The sequence below is a fragment of the Ovis canadensis genome, chromosome 5, assembly GCF_042477335.2.
Source record: "Ovis canadensis isolate MfBH-ARS-UI-01 breed Bighorn chromosome 5, ARS-UI_OviCan_v2, whole genome shotgun sequence".
Lineage (NCBI taxonomy): Eukaryota > Metazoa > Chordata > Mammalia > Artiodactyla > Bovidae > Ovis > Ovis canadensis.
The window spans coordinates 28,996,120-29,013,758 of NC_091249.1; the positions used below are offsets into that span (position 1 = coordinate 28,996,120).

Consider the following 17,639-nt stretch of genomic DNA (forward strand, 5'->3'; position numbering starts at 1 on the left):
TTAAACCTGCGTCCCCTGCACTGGCAGGTGAATTCTTTCTCACGGCACCATCAAGGAAGTCCTGGTGTTTTCTTAAAATTATAGAGGGGCTATGGGTTTGGGGAACCTTTCTGTCTCATCAGATCAGAGGGTAAGTGCTATCGACATGACATCCTTGAGAATGTTAATCTGTATCACCGGGGTAAGGTAACAACTGCCAGGTTGCTATTCTTCCCGTTTCTCTTCTCTATTCCCTAGAAGCAGGTCACTCAATCCAGCCTACTCTCAGGATGGCAGGAGTCAAGTTCCATGTTCTGGAGACAACATTTGACTTTCAGGACAACTCTTTGAGATCAAGGGAGATTGGAGTTCATGTCACAGAAATGATGAGCGCTCAACATGGTGCTGGGTACTTACAGGCAATGGTAGCACCTATTGTCATCAACATTTGGCAATATCTCTCTTTTTAAATGTTAGTGTTTATTTATTGGCTCTGCTGTCTTCGTCGCTTTGAGTGGACTTTCTCCAGTTGTGGCAAACAGGGGCTACTCTCTAGTTGTTGTGCATGGGCTTCTCACTGCGGTAGCTTCTCTTGTTGCGGAGCACGGGCTCTAAGGCAGGTGGGCTTCAGTAGTTGTGGCACACAGGTTTATTTGCTCCATGGCGTGTGGGATCTTCCTGGACCAGGGATTGAATCTGTGTCCCCTGCATTGACAGGAGGATTCTCAGAGCACTGGACCACCAGGAAATCCTGGTGATAGCTCTTGTTATGGAGGCAAAGCTAACACTTTAGTCACAGACCCTAACCCTAGGCTCTGACCACAGCCCCACACCTGTCTAAGGGAGCAACATGAGGCCAGAACACCTGTGTCTCACTCCAGCGGGCTGAGAGCAGGCACCACCCGGGTGTAAGTCGCCACAAGCCTACCTCCCATCACAGGTATTCAAAGCTAGATGTGACTGACTGTCCCCTTAAGGAAACAGCCCCACTGTAAGTTGAACAGAACAGGAAGTGAATCATGTTCCAGGTAATTAGTGTCTCCAGGGTAAAGCTGAGATACTTTCCCAGCCACCAACCCCGCTGATGGAGCGCCATTCCTGATAGTCCTGTTCCTAGCCTTGACCTTTGAGGCTCCTCCGTGGTCTGACCCCACCTAGCCCTCCACCCTTCTCTGCCACTACTGAACCACAAGATCCCCTCGCCCTGCCACCATGAAGTCTCGTGGCTGCTCGTGCCGGTCACATGTGCCTTGCTCATTCAGTGCTCTTCCTGGAACTCCTTCCGCCACCTAACTCTTACTCATTCTCTAAGACAAAGAGCAAGGCCACCTCCCCCAGGAAGCCTGCATGAGGTGACTTTAAAGCCTGCATGAGGTGACTTTAAGTTCCAATGGCTGTCAGCCAAGGGTCACTGTGTCCCCCCCTGAAGAATATTTAGCAATGTCTGCAGACATTATGGGCTTACCAGGTGGCTCAGACAGTAAAGAATCTGCCTGCAACTCAGGAGACCTGGGTTCGATCCCTGGGTCGGGAAGATTCCCTGCAGAAGGGCATGGCAACCCACTCTAGTATTCTTGCCTGGAGAATCCCATGGACAGAGGAGCCTGGTGGGGCTACAGTCCATGGGGTCACAAAGAGTCAGACACCACTAAGTGACTGAGCACAAGCAAGAACTGTCATTAGTAGCAAGACTGAGAAACACAGATCCTCAGCTCTTGGCAGAGTCCCCGGCCCATGATAAGGACTCGGTAAAAGCAGAAAATGGTTAGATGGATAAAAGGAAGACAAGAGATGGCTCTTCTTTCTGACAAGCCCCTTGAAAGGGTTTAGGAGAGAACTTTGTCAACCTGAAGGTGCCTGTAACTAAGGGAGCTATAGATTTAAGGATCATGCCACTCTTCCTGCTTAAAATCTTTCAGTGACTCCCCACTGCCTTTGGGATAAAGTCCAAAAGTTATGGACATTCGGAGAGTGATCATTTACAGATCCACCGAGACCTCAAAAGTACCTGTGTCTGCGCTTCTGACCTCAGTTGGGGTGGGTATCTGATGACCTCCACTGGGGTGGGATTCTTGCATTTCTGGACCCTCCAACTCCCTAGACATGTTCCCTCTCCTGATCATAAAGTCTGGACTTAAACTGAAGACAGTTCACTTGGGGACTCTGCCACCCAGGTCCTTAACTGAGAGCTCTCAAATACAGACTGTGTGTGGGTTTATTATTATTATTTATTTATTTGGCTGCACCAGGTCTTGGTTGAGGCACATGGGATCTTTCAGTTGCAGCATGCAGAACTTTTAGTTTGGCATTCAAACTCTTAGTTGTGGCATATGGGATCTAGTTCCCTACCCAGGGATTAAACCCAGACCCCTCGCATTGGGAGCATGGAATCTTAGCCACTGGATCACTAGAGACATCCTGATTGTGTGTGTTTTGAAGTAAGCTTATTTGGGGGCGATCTTGACCTGGTTGACTAGCTTGGACCTGAGGTGAAAGCTCTTTGGCTCCTCTCCTGATTCCTACCCACCCTCTTCACCTATAGAGGGCCTGGATTAGACAAGTCTCAGGACTGGGGTGGCTGATGGTATCTGAGGGCATGCTGGCACGTGGAGGGGCATCTGGCATGTCTATAGGTGTCTGAAAACACCTCTGTGGGGGTGTCCAGCATGTGTTCCATCCTCTGAACACCCCTTTGGGGGTTTCTAATAGCATCTGTGTTGGAGGGAATCTAGAAGTTTCCATGTGGGGCTTTGATATATTCCAGAGTGTCTGAAAGCCTGTTTGCGGGTAGTTGATGGCTACTAGATGAAGGCATCCAGTACTTTTGAGATATTTGGCATGTTTTTCAGATTCTGAATAGTTGGGGGGTATGAGTTTTGAGTATCCGATGATATCTGCCTGGGTGTCTGAAATGTGTGTGGAGTATCTGGTGGTATCTATGTTGCAGTGTCTGGGATCACCTGAGAGATAAATGACTCATGTTTTCAAGACTTGTAAATTTTCACTTCCTATAATCTAGGGTGCCACTTCTTCGCAGGAGACAGGCCTGTTCTCTCCATTTCTTGCATCCTCCCCTCTCAAACTTCTCTCCCCCGGGGTTAATCCCCCTTTGATGTCCCCAGGCTTTCATTGTACCCTACTTTCTGCCCCAACTCCCCAAGTCGCCCCCCCCCAGCCCTGCTATCTTCTACCAAGAAACCCCTCCCAGACCTGCTAATCACCCAGGTCCCCGATGACTCCACAAAACACCCCTCAACCCCAATGATCTCTCCTAAAGATTCCTTCTAAGCGCCTCTCAGTCCCGCGAATACCTCGGGGCCCCACTGACCCCCTCCCCCAAAACGGCTCCCAACTCCGCTGATTTCCTCTCAGGCCTCCCCTAGACGCCCCTCTGCCCGACTGACCCGCCCCTCAAGGATAGCCCTCACCCTCCTCGAAAGTACCTTTCAGTCCCCTCACCTTGCCTAAGCTCGAGCTAAAGACCCCTGCCTGCATCACCAGGTTGAGCCTCAAAGACCTAGGTTCGCGAGGCCCACCGATCCTCGAGCCACGCCCCCTTCCGGGCCCACACCCTCTGACCCGCCCTTGGGGGCGGGGCCGCGCGTGCGCACCTCACCCCCGCGGCTTCCCGCTTCCGGCTCCGAGCCGAGGGCAGCCGTGGACCCCGGGAGGCCGGGCGGCAGCGGCTGCAGGAAAGCTAACGGAGCTGCGGGTGGCGAGTGACCTGCGGCCAACTAAGGTGAGGGCGGCGGGGCAGGTCTGAGGAGAACGAGGCTCGGGAGGCGGCCTCGGGCCCAACGAAGGCGCCATCGGTTCCCGGGGGTGGCCTCGGGCGCAGGACCCCCCGAGGCTGCCTCTGCTTCGGGGCCGGCCCCCGTGGGCTCGTCCAAACTGGCGGGCGGATCCTGCAGTGCAGGCTGTCCCTTCCGTGCATGCAGGTTCTGTTTGCAGAATGCACAGTTCAGACGATGCCCGCCGGCTCCGGCCGAACCCCAGCCCTTGGGCAGTGCAACCTCTCTGGTTCAACAGGGAGGGCATTCGGCGTCCGGGATCTGGAGCTCCCGGGGCAGGACGGAGATGTGGTGATAACTCAGCACCGGGGGACTTGAAGCCTCTGAGCATCGCTCACTCCGTGGAGCCCACGTCCTCCTTCCAGTTGATTGTTAGGGTCACAAAATCATAGGAGGTGTGTGTGCTTTGGGTCTTTAGCTCTTCCGCCAGTTTCTTTCTTGTGGAAGAATTTAGATGGTGCGGTGCAGGAATCAGAGGCCCTTGGTCCTTGCACGGTTTATTGTAACTATCTTCTCCTCTCTTCTACCTGGTTCTCTGTTGAGATTGAAGTGGTAGAAGAGATGGCTGGCCCAGGGGATCAAAAGCATTGGCGAAGTTTTACCTCGGAAATGAAGAACACAACTTTTCTTCCTTTTGTCTCCGTTTGGGGGAGAGTGGAACTCCAGCCAGGATCGTAGAAGGGCAGGTCTCTTCTTGTTGACTAGAGAAAGTTCAGCACAGGTGAACAGCCCTATGGCCAAGGGAGATGTGGGGATGGTTTTGCAGGTATCCCGGTGAATAATTCTGGAGTTGTATGGAGAAGTGTCAAGAGCACAGGCTTAAGTGTCAAATCACATCTGGGTTCTTCTGGTCCCAGTTTCCACCACTTAAGTCACAGTCTCCCCATCTTTAAACCCAGAATGAGGATCGGTTGTGGATTTGATGAGGTAATGCATGTAGGGTGGGAAGTACAGCCCCTGGCGTGTGGTGAACGCTCAATAAGTGTTACATATTCTTTGCATGTGGTATGCCCCCAGGTCTGTGTTTTACTTTTTATTGAAATATAGTTGATTACAATGCTGTTTTAGTTTCAAGTGTACAGCAGAGTGATTCAATTATACATATATATATTTGTTGTTGGTTAGTCACTAAGTTGTGTCCGACTCTGTGACCCCATGGACTGTAGCCTATCAGGCTCCTCTGTCCATGGGATTTCCCAGGCAAGAATACTAGAGTGGGTTGCCGTTTCCTTCTCAAGGGGATCTTCTCAACCCAGGGATCAAATGTGCATCTCCTGCATTTCAGGCAGATTCTTCACTGTTGAGCTACCTGGGATTCCATATATATAAATATATTCCCATGTATGTATATTCCTCTCTCTATACACACACACACACACATATATACACATTCTTTTTCATACTCTCTTCTGTTACAGTTTATTACGAGATAGTTCCCTGTGCTATACAGTAGATCCTTGCTGTTTACCTGTTTTATATATAAACAGGTAAACAACAGGTGTGTGTATGTTAATCCCAAGTTCTTAATTTATCTTCCTGCCATCCCCTTTGGTACCCATCAGTTTGTTTTCTATGTCTGTGAGTCTGTTTCTGTTTTGTAGTGACGTTCATTTGTATCATTTTTTTAGATTCCACCTGTGAATGATATCATATGATATTTGTCTTTCTCTGACTTACTTCATTTAATACTCTAGGTCCATCCATGTTGCTGCAAATGGCATCATTTTCTTTTTTTTTTTAAATCTCAGGCAGGCCCGTATTTTTCAGTCAACATTCCAAGTAATAGTCTGGAAAGTGTGAGCAGCTCAGTTGTTGTTTGGACTGGGTTGCAGTTTGTGTTTTATCAATAGTTTGCTCGTTCTGTGGGTCAGGCCCTTCTGAGGGGGTGGAAGAAGCTGTGCTAAAGCGAGTAAGAGGGGCTTCCCTGGCAGTGCGGTGTTCAGGGCTCTGTGCTTCCACTGCAGGGGGCAAAGGTTTGGTCCCTGGTCAGGGAACTGAAATCTTGCATGCGGCACAGCTCAGCCCCCAAATAAAGGGAGTGGGGTCGTTTTTAAAATTCTTGTCAGTGTAACTTGTTTGCATTGTGTATGGCATACTTCCCTTTTCAATGGCATGTAGGAGAGAAAGGAGATTCTTTGAATGTCTTTTCTTTCTCTTTTTTTTTCTCCAGTCGACAGAGGAATGCCCCCATGTTGAAAGCTGTGGTAGCGTGCACATTGTTCCTGGTGGAAACCTGGGTGTACTTCTCATTCTTGTCACACAGTAGCGATTACAGCCAGTTGCCCTTGTCACCAGCGCAGCCCCGCCCCCACGGGGACTAGGGCTGTGGTCACCAGCTGTGCCTCCCTCGCTGTTTACCTTCCACATGCTTAGCATATTTCTGATCCTCATGTCAAGGTCTCCTTCATTTTTCTTCACTCTTCCTGGGTCCTGTTTCCATTTCTGCAAATTCCACCCATGACTTTTTAAACATTTTCCCCTAGGCTCTCTTAAGTCATCTTAAGCCCAGAGGCTTTGTTAGGTCCAGCTAGTCACTGTTTCTTCATTATTTGTGAGTTAAACTTTACTTTTCCCCTGAAAGTGGTGAAGAGCTGCTCTTGGTTTGTAAACCCTCTCTCCAGGTACAAAGCAATTCCCTGCACAGCTCCTGAGCGGCCACTAAGAATTTTTCTGGAGGAGGAATGTGGCTGACGGGGGAGGGGCAGCCACAATCAATTATCTGATTCAAATAATGTCCTCCGGGAGGCCTCAGTGAAAGGACCCCTGCAGCTATGCTCCTTTTGTGTGTGTGTGATTAAAATTGCCTTGGGTGTAAGCAGTAAAGAATCCACCTGCAATGCCAGAGACGCAGGAGACTCAGGTTCAGTCCCTGGAGAAGGAAATGACAACTCACTCCAATATTCTTGCCTGGAATATCCCATGGACAGAGGAGCCTGGCGGGCTACAGTCCATAGGGTTGCAAAGAGTGAGAGGCTAAGCACAGAGGCAAGCAAGCTAACTAAATTCAACTGATATGCTGGTTCTCTGCTTTGGTTCTTAAGTAGATTTATAGTTGCCATTGAGATTAAAGTTGCAGTTGGTTTTGTTCAAGGTATCACCATATCTTGAGAAAATTATTCTAAAGATTTTAACAGAGGGGGTATATATTTAACATATTGCACGTGGTTACATTTTAAATGCATGTCAATTTTTTTAAACTGGCATATGATTGCTTTACAATGTTGTGTTCATTTCTGCTGCACAACAATGGTGAATCAGCCATATAAAGTTATGACCAACCTAGATAGCATATTCAAAAGCAGAGACATTACTTTGCCAACAAAGGTCCATCTAGTCAAGGCTATGGTTTTTCCTGTGGTCATGTATGGATGTGAGAGTTGGACTGTGAAGGAAGCTGAGCACCGAAGAATTGATGCTTTTGAACTGTGGTGTTGGAGAAGACACATGAGAGTCCCTTGGCCTGCAAGGAGATCCAACCAGTCCATTCTAAAGGAGATCAGCCCTGGGTGTTCATTGGAAGGACTGATGCTAAGGCTGAAACTCCAATACTTTGGCCACCTCACATGAAGAGTTGACTCATTGGAAAAGACCCTGATGCTGGGAGGGATTGGGGGCAGGAGGAGAAGGGGACGACAGAGATTGAGATGGCTGGATGGCATCACCGACTCGATGGACTTGGGTTTGGGTGGACTCCGGGAGTTGGTGATGGACAGGGAGGCCTGGCGTGCTGCGATTCATGGGGTCGCAAAGAGTCAGACACGACTGAGCGACTGAACTGACTGACTAACTGAAGTGATACATATACCTCCTCCCTCTTGAGCCTCCCTCCCACGCCCCCATCCCACAGAGCATGGAGCTGAGCGCCCTGAGCTATAAGCAGTTCCCACTAGCTAGCTGTCTTACACATGGTAGTGCATATGTGGCTTCCCTGGTGGTTCAGCAATAAAGAATCCACCTGCCAGTGCAGGAGATGCAAGCTCGACCCCTGAATTAGGAAGATCCTCTGGAGGAGGAGATGGTGTAGACGTCAATGCAAGTCTCTCTGTTTGTCCCACCCTCTCCTTACCACCACCACCACCACCACCTCATGTCCACAAGTCTCTTCTCTACATCTGTAAACGCATGTCACTTTAAAAGAAAAAAAAGCTTCATTAAGACATAATTCACATTCCATAAAATTCACCCTTTTAAAGTGTGCCTTTCTGTGGGTTTTAGGACATTCACAAGCTCGTGCAACTGTCACCACCGTCAACCCCCGGGACATTATATCAGCTGGTCATTCCTACAGATGGATTTCAGGAGGAGAGAAAGGCCATAGTAAGAGGGTATAAGTGGGTGCCCCCTCCATCACAATGTGGGGTGGAGGGAGGACAGGACCCCATCAGACTGCTTGGCTGGAATCCATTGTGATCCCATGAGGGCAATTTGTTGTTCAGTCACTCAGTCGTGTCTGACTCTTTGTAACCCCAAAGGCTGCAGCACGCCAGGACGGTTACAGTGTTTATGGATAACTCTGATTTGCTGAGACTAATTTTCAGAGGGAAATTGAATTTAGAAGAATAAATTGCGAAGTCATCTGCAGTAGAGTCAGTGTACTCCTCCATCCCCTCGTAAGAGTGAAATGGACAGTAACTGACCAGATACAATGTGGAGCATCCCTGGGCATCATGGCAGTAAGGGAGTCAGCTCTGGGTCATCTGGCAGTCAGTTCTCATCATGCCAGGACATGGGACTTATGGCAGATCCTTGTGACCCTTTGCATCGTCCCCTCAGGGGCTCTCAGTCTAAGAATTGAAAGAGAAATAGGAAGACGGAAAGATGGAGACCCTCAGACGCTCCTGGTGGGACTGTAGAGCAGGGCAGCAACTGTGAAAACAGTCTGGCAGTGCCTCTAAAGGTCAGACGTAGCTTTCCCATAAGATCCAGGAGTTCCACCCCTAGGTATGTGCCAAAGAGAAAAGAAAGCCTAGGTCTGCACAAAAATTGGCACAGAAACCTCACAGGAGCATTGTTCACAACAGGCAAAGAGTAGAAACAATCTCAAAGTCCATCAGCTGATGAATGGATAAAGGAAACGTGGGCCAGGAAGTTCCCTGTGGCCTAGTTTCAGGATTCCAGGCTTTCACTGTTGTGACCCCAGTTCAGTCCCTGGTCAGGGAGCTGAGACCTCGCAAGCCATGCAGTGTGGCCAAAAAAAAAAAGGAAGAATGGGAGAAAGAAAATGTGGGCCATCCATGCGGTGGACTATTCTTCAGCAGGGCAAGGGAATGAAGCATTGACACACTCTACAACTTGGCTGAGTCTCAAAACTATGTGAAAGAAGCCAGTCCCCAAAGGCCACATGGTGTCTGATTCCATTTACGCAGTAGATTCAGAGCAGGCAAATCCAAGGAGACACCAAAAAAGTAGATTAGTGCTTGCCTGGGGTGGGGAGAGGGGGAAATGGAGAGTGACAGCTAAGGGGTCCCGGGTTCCTTTTGAGGGTAAGGAAAATGCTCTGAAACTGACACACAACTCTGAATAAACTGAAAGCCATCAGAGTGTACACTTGAAAAGGATGAATTGCCTAGTATTTTAATTCCATTTCAAGAAAGCTGTTGAGGGGCTTCCCTGGTGGCTCAGTGGTAAAGAATCCACCCACAGTGCAGGAGACCCGGGTTTGATCCCTGGGTCAAGAAGATCCCCTGCAGATGGAAATGGCAACCTGCTCCAGTATTCTTGCCTGGGAAATCCCATGGAGAGAAGAGCCTGGTGGGCTACAGCCCATAGGGTCACAAACAGTTGGACGTGATTTAGCAACTAAACAAGAAAGTTGATTATAGACTCAGGTCCCTGCCACGTGGGAGACAGAGTTCTCAGTGCTGTCCGTCAGGACAGGCCAGTTGAGGCAGAGACTTGGGGTCACAGTGTCACCCTGGCTCTGTCCCAGGCGGGAGAGTCCTCTGTGGCGGGGTGGTGGCCGGGCCTGCCTCGGCGGCTGTGAGCAGAGGGAGAATGGTGTACAGAGGCTCAGAGTCAGGAAATGATGTGCCATCCGTCATATCTTATAGGCCAGGGTGGACCCAATGGCTGCCTCCATCCTCGGGTGGAGGAACAGGAAAGGAGGGAGGCTGGAGACAGGGTGGCCTGAGCAGTGATGATCGGTTGAACCCAAACAAACAAGGACTGTAGAAATAGGACAGAGTTCAGGTCGCTTCACAGGCAGATGAGTGGGGGCTTTGTCGGTGGTGGTATGGGAGAGAGGGTGATGGAGGTGACCAGATGGATGCTGGGCCCCAACGTCATCAGCTAGGAGAACGCTTCCCTACGCAGCCTGCAGCTCCCAGGACCCTCCCAGACCCTCACTGGTCTGGCCAGTTGGAGCTCTCTCCAAGTTTGTCTTGCTTTGGTGATTGGGGAAGGCGGTGCCCTCCCCTCAGATCAAGGGTGTCTTCTCGCCTCCCCACCTCCACCCCATCCCAGTGTCTTTCAGAGTTCAAGAACATTGTAGAACATCTGTAGACCACCAGGGACGCTGAAGTTGTAGCTCTGTGGGATGGAAGGGGAGCGGGGCAGAAGGGTAACTCATGGCACTCGCAATCTTTATTTGGGGCACGTGGAATCAAGTTCCCCAACCAGGGATGGAACCCCGCCCTCTGCATGGGGAGCGAGGAGTCTTAGCCAGCTGGACCCTCAGGAAAGTCCCACGGTGTCTATTTAGAAAGCAGGCACTGCCTGCTAGGGGTTTGGGGGAGAGGGAGGGAGGGGAGAGGTGGAGAATCCAGCAGCAAAGTGATGTGAAAACCTTCAGAAATGAAATCTGACAGCAGAACAGCAGCCTGACTCGTGTGCTTATGTAACCAGCTTCAAGAGTCTGATGCCCGTCAGCCGGGTGGTTTCCCATCCTTGCTTTTCTGGCCATTCCCGGCAGACATCAGCTAACACACATACACACCAAGGTGTTATTCATGGGGAGTTGTGGTTCTGGAGATCAAGGAGACATCTACATCTCTTCTCTGTTCTGGAACTATCGCGGGCCCCTCCCACCCCATTGATCCTGTGGAAATATGGCCCAAAGATGCCCACGTCCTAACCCCCAAGAACTTTGAATAGATGACCTACCGTGGCCAAAAGGAATTTTGCAGGTGTGAGTTAGTTAAGGATCTGGAGGTGGGGAGATAATCCTTGGTTATCTGGATGGCTTCAGTGTCGACACTAGGGTCCTTATGCAAGGGAGGCGGGAGGGTCCGGGTCAGAGAAGGTGATGCTATGACCAAAGCAGAGGTCAGAGACAGGTTAGAAGATGCCAGCTTTTGGACTTCCCTGTGGTCCAGTAGTTAAGAAATCAGGCAACCCACTCCAGTATTCTTGCCTGGAAAATCCCATGGATGGTGGAACCTGGTAGGCTACAGTCCATGGGGTTGCAAAGAGTTGGACACGACTGAGCAACTTCATTACTGAATCAAGGATCATGGGTCCAGGAAGATTCCACATGCTTCAGTGCAGCTAAGCCTGAGAGCCCTAGAGCCTATGCTCTGCAGCAAAAGGAACCACCACCGTGAGAAGCCCGCACACCGCAGCTAGAGAGTAGCCCCAGCTCACTGCAGCTGGAGAAAGCCTGTGCACAGCAGTGAACACCCGTGCAGCCAAAAATAAATAAATAAAAATAAACGTGCATAAAAAAACTTTCAAAAGAAGATTTGCTGGCTTTGAAGATGGAGGAAGGGGCCACGAACCACGGGAAGCAGGCAGCCTCTAGAAGCTGAAAGAGGTCAGGAAACAGTCTACCCTGGAGCCTCTGGAAGGATTGCAACCCTGCTGTTTTAGACTTCAGACCTCCAGAACCAAAAGAGAATATATTTGTGTTGTTCTCAGCCAGTGTTTGTGGTAGGTTGACACAGACAAAATAGGAAAATCGCACACTTGGTTTCCATGCGGCTCAGCAATAAAGAATCCACCTGCCAATGCAGGAGACGCGGGTTCGATCCCTGAGTCAGGAAGGTCCCTTGGAGGAGGACAGGACAACCCACTCCAGTATTGTTGCCTGGGGAGTCCCATGGGCAGAGGAGCCTGGCGGGCTACAGTCCATGGGGTCACAGAGAGCCGGACAAAACGAAAGTGACTGAGCACACGACACGCCTGGTTTTCCTTCTCGTTTGACTCGGGAGCCCCCGGCTCACGGCCCTGCCCTCCCTCGCTTTCCCTTCTCACACCAGGCCTTGTCAGGAGGCCACTGCCACTCCTCCTTCTCTGACCTGCCCGAGGCCGCTTCTCTGAACACGGGGCCATGAGCAGCTGAGCCCAGAGATGACAGCAGGGCCCTCGGGTCTGCCTCTGTCCTGCTGGAGATGCCAGCTAAACTCTCTAATCCCTGGTTTCCTGTCCGTCGAATCACAAACATACCACTCCTTGTTCCCTAGGGCTGTCATTGCTGGGGGAGCGCTCCCACAGCGTCTGGGTGTGTGCGTTCCCTCGCTCACTCGGTCATTCATTCATTCAGCAGATTATTTATTACCCGGTACCCGCTGTGAACCACGTCCTAGAATTGCAGCGGCAAATACAACTTGGCTCTTTTTGTTTTTAAAGAATCACTTCTTTCAAAATGAATAAGTAAATGGATAGTTTTTTCCTTTAATGAAGTGCAGCCACAGTGGTCTCCTCCAGAAATCCAAGGAACAGTTATTGTAAGTCCCACCTGGTAAATCAGTGCTTCCAAATCTGTCACCAGGTTCCCCCTCCCACCCTAACCCCGCTGATGATCAGGAAGCTAAAACTTTCCTTGTGGTGTTTTTCCTTCTAGAATGTTCCCAGAGCTTCTAGAATGTTCCCAGAGCTTCAATCAAAGGGGAAAGCCCCCAGCTTCCCCACCTGCTGGGGTGAGCTCTGCCATCCACAGGCTCAACCATTCTGCTGCTGCTTTTTTAAGTTGGGATATTGTAATTCACGGGGCTTCCCTAGTGGCTCAGACGGTAAAGAATCTGCCTGCAGTGAGGGAAACCTAGGTTCGATCCTTGGGTTGGGAAGATCCCCTGGAGAAGGGAATGGCTACCTCCTCCAGTATTCTTGCCCGGAAAATTCATATACCATAATATTCACCCTTTTAAAACATATGAGTCAGTGGTTTGTAATATAGTCACAGTGTTGTGCAATCATCCCCATTGTCTTAATTCCAGAACATTTTCATCATCCGCAAAGGTAATCTCGTACCCATTAGCCATCACTCCCCTTTCCCCATCCCCAGGCACAAATCAGCTTCCCATCTCTATGTATTTGCCTATTCTGGACATTTCCTATCAATGAAATCACAACAGGCAGCCTTTTGCGTCTGATTTCTTTTACTTAACGTAACATTTTCAGGCTTCATCTACGTTGTCACCTGGAGCTAGCTGTGTTTCGTTTTGTTTTAAATATTTATTTATTTTGGCTGCACTGGGTCTTAGTTGAGGCATGCGAACTGTTAGTTGCAGCATGCAGGATCTAGTTCCCCAACCAGGGACCACACCCAGGCCTCCTGCATTGGGAGTGTGGAGTCTGAGCCACTGGACCCCCAGGGAAGCCCCTGTGCATTCTTTTCCACTTTCTTTTCCCTGGTGGTCTGTCCCCAGCTACTGAATGTAGTTCCCCGTGCTGTGCAGTAGGGCCTTGTTAGTCCTTCCTTCTGCCTCCATCTTCACGTGGCCTCCTCGTCTGTTCCTGTCTCCGTATCTGTGTGTCTCTCCGCGTCCAAATCTCCCTCTTCTTTCCCTTATAAAGACACCATCATTTGGATCTCGGGCCCACCCTAAATCCAGGATGATCTCATCTTGAGATCCTTGACTTGATTACATCTGCAGAGACCCCATGTCCAAATAAGGCCACCTTCTGGGGTTCCGGGTGGACATGAAACTGGGGGGGATTTTATGCCACCCACCGCAGGAGCTCTCTATTTCCAGTGACTTGTAAATGAGAACAGGCTTACAGGAGCTGTTAGTACTTAATCCGTACATTCTTTAGAACACATCGTAACTTTCGGGTTTTTTTAAAATTAAGGGTTGGACTCAAGCTCGCTCTGAGGAACCCAGTTTAAGTGAGGAGAGGAAAGAGATTGACCTTAAGGAGAACTAGTTCCTCGCTTGGGAAGTGTCTAAATCTGAATCATCTGTGGGTATGATTTGCTGTAAAGTAAAAATTGGTGCCTAATAATTACAGTGGGTCAAAATGTTTGGCTGTTTGCCTGTCCTCTATATAATCTGCTCCTTCTCCATGTGTTCAGATACCACCCTCTTAAATACAAAAGTCTTGTTGCCTTAGAGAGGGAAAAAAATTTCTGTCTGCCTAGCCCTCCACCTAGCTTACATAAGCACATGAAAAGTGTTTTCTTCCTAACCTTGAGACATGAGATATATTAAAATGTATTCAAGCTCACAGCGTTGCAGTACTAAAAGGAATACTAATGAAGGTTTTGCAAGGTTCTGGAATTTTCCAAATGTAGGAGCCAGTTAGAACCAGCATTCTCAGGACAGTGGGGATCTTGAGATGGTCAGAAACCCACCCCTCATACCTGTTTGCTACCAACATGAGCTGTTTCAGGGCTCTGGAATTCAGTAATGACTCCACACAGCTAAACCACTTCCCTGCTTCCTTTATGCCATTCCCTGTGTGTGTCAGGAATTAAAAAGGGGAGCATCACATGAGCCCTTCTGGGTGCGTGTTGATTGCAGGGAATAGGCCCTCTCCAAAACAAACCAATTAGATACGGTAGACCAGGGCTCAGCATTCTTTTTCTATAAAAAGCCCAGGAGTAAATACAGCCTCTGCAGGCCACAGAGCCTGCTTCACAGCTGCCCTACCTGCTAAAGTAGCCCCAGACAACAAGTGGGCGTGGCCTGGGTGCCGATAAAACTTTATTGACTAAAACCGGTCACTGGCCCAAGGGCCAGAGTCTGCCACCACCTGATTTTACAACAGACTCCTGCTTTTTCCTGTTCTCTTTCTAGGCCCATGATTCTGATCCTGTAAATATGGTGAGGGGACAGGAGTTCCTGGCAGGTGTGAGTGTGCACTGGGAACTCCATGAAAGGTCTTCTTGCTAAGCCTCCCCAACCTCTCACACCATTTCAGTTGTCTTCACAGACATGCAGTGCCCTTGAATGATTTCCCAGGCCGTTGCAAGCAAGGTTCAGTTTTGTTTTTCCTTTTAGCATTGTAGGTTTGTGTTTTTCTTTCCTGCCTTCCTCCTTGAACAGAATGGTTTTTATCTACTGAAAGAGAAACCCACTGACCTGCGTCAAGTGTTTGATTTCCCCTGCCCTCCTCACAGCCACCTCTGCTGATGTTTGCTCTTTATTTCCTGCATTAAAGGTTTTAAAAATAATACTATTATATAATCAGGCCAGTTGGGGTTTTCTGCAAGATTTCAGATGCGACGTAGCTACACCTGAATTAATCTTTTCAAAATCACTTTGTTTTCATTAAAATGTTTTTATCACGTCATTTTGATTTCTGGACAGTCAGTTGAATTAGCGTAATTGTTTAAAACATGCCAATGAGGAAAGCCTGCTGACTTGCTAGCAGGGCCTCAGTGGGTGGAATGGTTTTGCTGGGGCCCCTACAGTCCAGCCTCTGGCCTTGCCCTCAGAGGGATGAAATAACTTATCCACAAAGCGCATGCTTTTTTTACGGTCTGAATTCCTTGTGAATGAGGCTGAAGGTGCCTCTTTGTCTGATACCAGAAAGTGGTGGGAAATGGAGCGAAGGGAAGCAGATAAGCTCTGGGACAAGCCTGGGCTGTGCAGGGGCGTCCTCCTCATGTCCTTCTCAGCTGTGTTCATATCGAAGCATCGCGATCACGCCTTTGTCCTCCCGGCCCGATTTGCCCTTTTCATCCTCATGTCGGAAGGCCGTTTTCCCTGGTGGTCGGTGTTATCATTTAGGAGTGATTCTTATTAGTTTACTTTTTTATTTTTTAGCACTATAGAATATTTTTTAGTTGAAGTGTTCATTTTCAATAGTTCATTTACAATATCATGTTAGTTTAGAGCAAAGTGATTCAGTTATATGTGTGTATGCGTGTTCTTTTTCAGATTCTTTTCTATTACAAGACACTGAGTATAGTTCCCTGTGCTGTATAGTAGATCCTTATTGTTTACCTGGTTTATATATAGTAGTGTGTATATGTTAATCCCAAACTCCTAATTCATCTCTCCTACCCGGCACTCTCCCTTTTGGTTACCATAAGTTTGTTTTCTATGTCTGTGAGTCTGTTTCTGTTCTGTGAATAAGGTCATTTGCATCATTTTTTAAGATTCCAGGTATAAGTGATGTCCCATGATGTTTGTTTCTCGCTGTCTGACTCACTTCACTTAGTATGATCATCTCTGGGGCCATCCATGTTGCTCTAAATGGCATTATTTCATTCTTTTTTATAGCTGAGTCATATTTCATTGTGTGGGTGGGTGGATGTGTACATCTTCTTAAGCCAGTCATCTGTTGGTGGGTACTTGGGCTGCTTCCATGCCTTGGCTATTATAAATAGTGCTGCTGTGAACATAGGGCTGCGTTGTGTCTTTTCAAATTAAACTTTTCTCCGGATATATGCCCAGGAGTGGGATTGCTGGATCACATGGTAGTTACTAGTTTACTCTTGGTAAAAAGTTCCAGAGACACCCTCCCTCCCCCTCCCTACCCGCTGCCTCCCCTTCCCCTCCATGCAGTGGTTAAACTTGTTCATCAGAATGAGTCAAAAAGACGAAACACAGCAGTTTTGTTTCTTTATTTCCCTGAACCACCCTTGTCAAATGCTAAGGGAGCTCTGAAGAGCAACCATTCAAAGTGGGCAGCAAGGAGTTTCCGGGCCACTTTTAGAGCCCTGAGCAACTCCCTGGGTGTCGGAACCAGTTTCTTGAGGAAGCTCTCGGGGCCCTGTCCATCATGCAAGAGAGCTGTCAATAGAGAGGAAAGACACTCAGGATGTCAGGTTTGTGAGGAAGCTGAAATCCACGATGGCTGAGCTGCAGCCTCACTCTGAACTGCAAAGTCCCTCTAGCACTGGTCGTGCCTTTTTTTTTTTTTTTTAAGGAAACATTCTAACTGGTTTTAAGTGTAGATTCACATTGCTACACCGCCATCCCCACCATCCGTCTCCTGGACTTTCTCATCTTCCCAGACCCTGTCCCCATGAAACACTGGCTCCCCAGCCTGTGTTACCCACCATTCTACTTTCTATCCTGAGAATCTGACTACACTCGGTCCCTCGTACATGGAAAATCATGCAGTATTTGTCCTTTTGTGACTGGCTTGTTTCACAGAGCGTGATGTCCTCGGGACTCATCCAGGTTGTAACAGGCATGAGAATTTCCTTCCTTTTAAAGGCTGGGTACTATTCCATCTTAAGGCTGTATCGCATTTTGTTTATCCATTTATCTGTTCACGGACCCTTGGGTTGCTTCCACCTCTTGGCTGTTGTGAAACACGATGCTATGCACATGGGTGTACAGATACCTGTTTGAGTCCCTGCTCTCAGTTCTCTTGGGTCCATACCCAGAAGTGGAATTGTTGGACTGCATGGTAATTCGTTTAACTTTTTGAGGAACTGCCAAACTTTCCCGAAGCAGCTGCACCGTTTTACATTTCCGCCAGCAGCGTAGGAGGGTTCCAGTTTCTCTGCATCCTCGCCTGCCCTTGTCATTCTACATCGTCCCAGGTTAGTGGGTGTGAAGGGCATTTCATCGCGGTTCTGATTTGCATTTTCCTAACAATAGGGGTGTTGAACTGCTTTTCGCATGCTTATTGGCTACTCCTCACTATCTTTTTTTAAAAAGCGTGTATTTATTTGGCTGCGCTGGGTCTCGGTTGCAGCATGCAGGCTCTTTTACCTGTGGCATGCAGGATTTTAGTCATAGCATGCGGAGT

The 17,639-nt window shown here is 48.8% G+C and overlaps 1 protein-coding gene across 14 annotated transcripts in view; it reads left to right on the forward strand.

Annotated features, from left to right (window-relative positions):
* ARHGEF18 (Rho/Rac guanine nucleotide exchange factor 18) overlaps positions 1-17,639 on the forward strand; it is a 98,391-nt gene that overhangs the window by 40,441 nt on the left and 40,311 nt on the right. The window contains exon 1 of one of the 14 annotated variants that reach the window (XM_069591190.1): positions 3,567-3,718. The exons of 12 other annotated variants lie outside the window; for them this stretch is intronic. The gene's annotated coding sequence lies outside the window, so the exon portion shown is untranslated. Of the gene's footprint in view, positions 1-3,566; positions 3,719-17,639 lie in introns of those variants that run through there. One more of the 14 variants, XM_069591191.1, reaches the window with a different exon arrangement.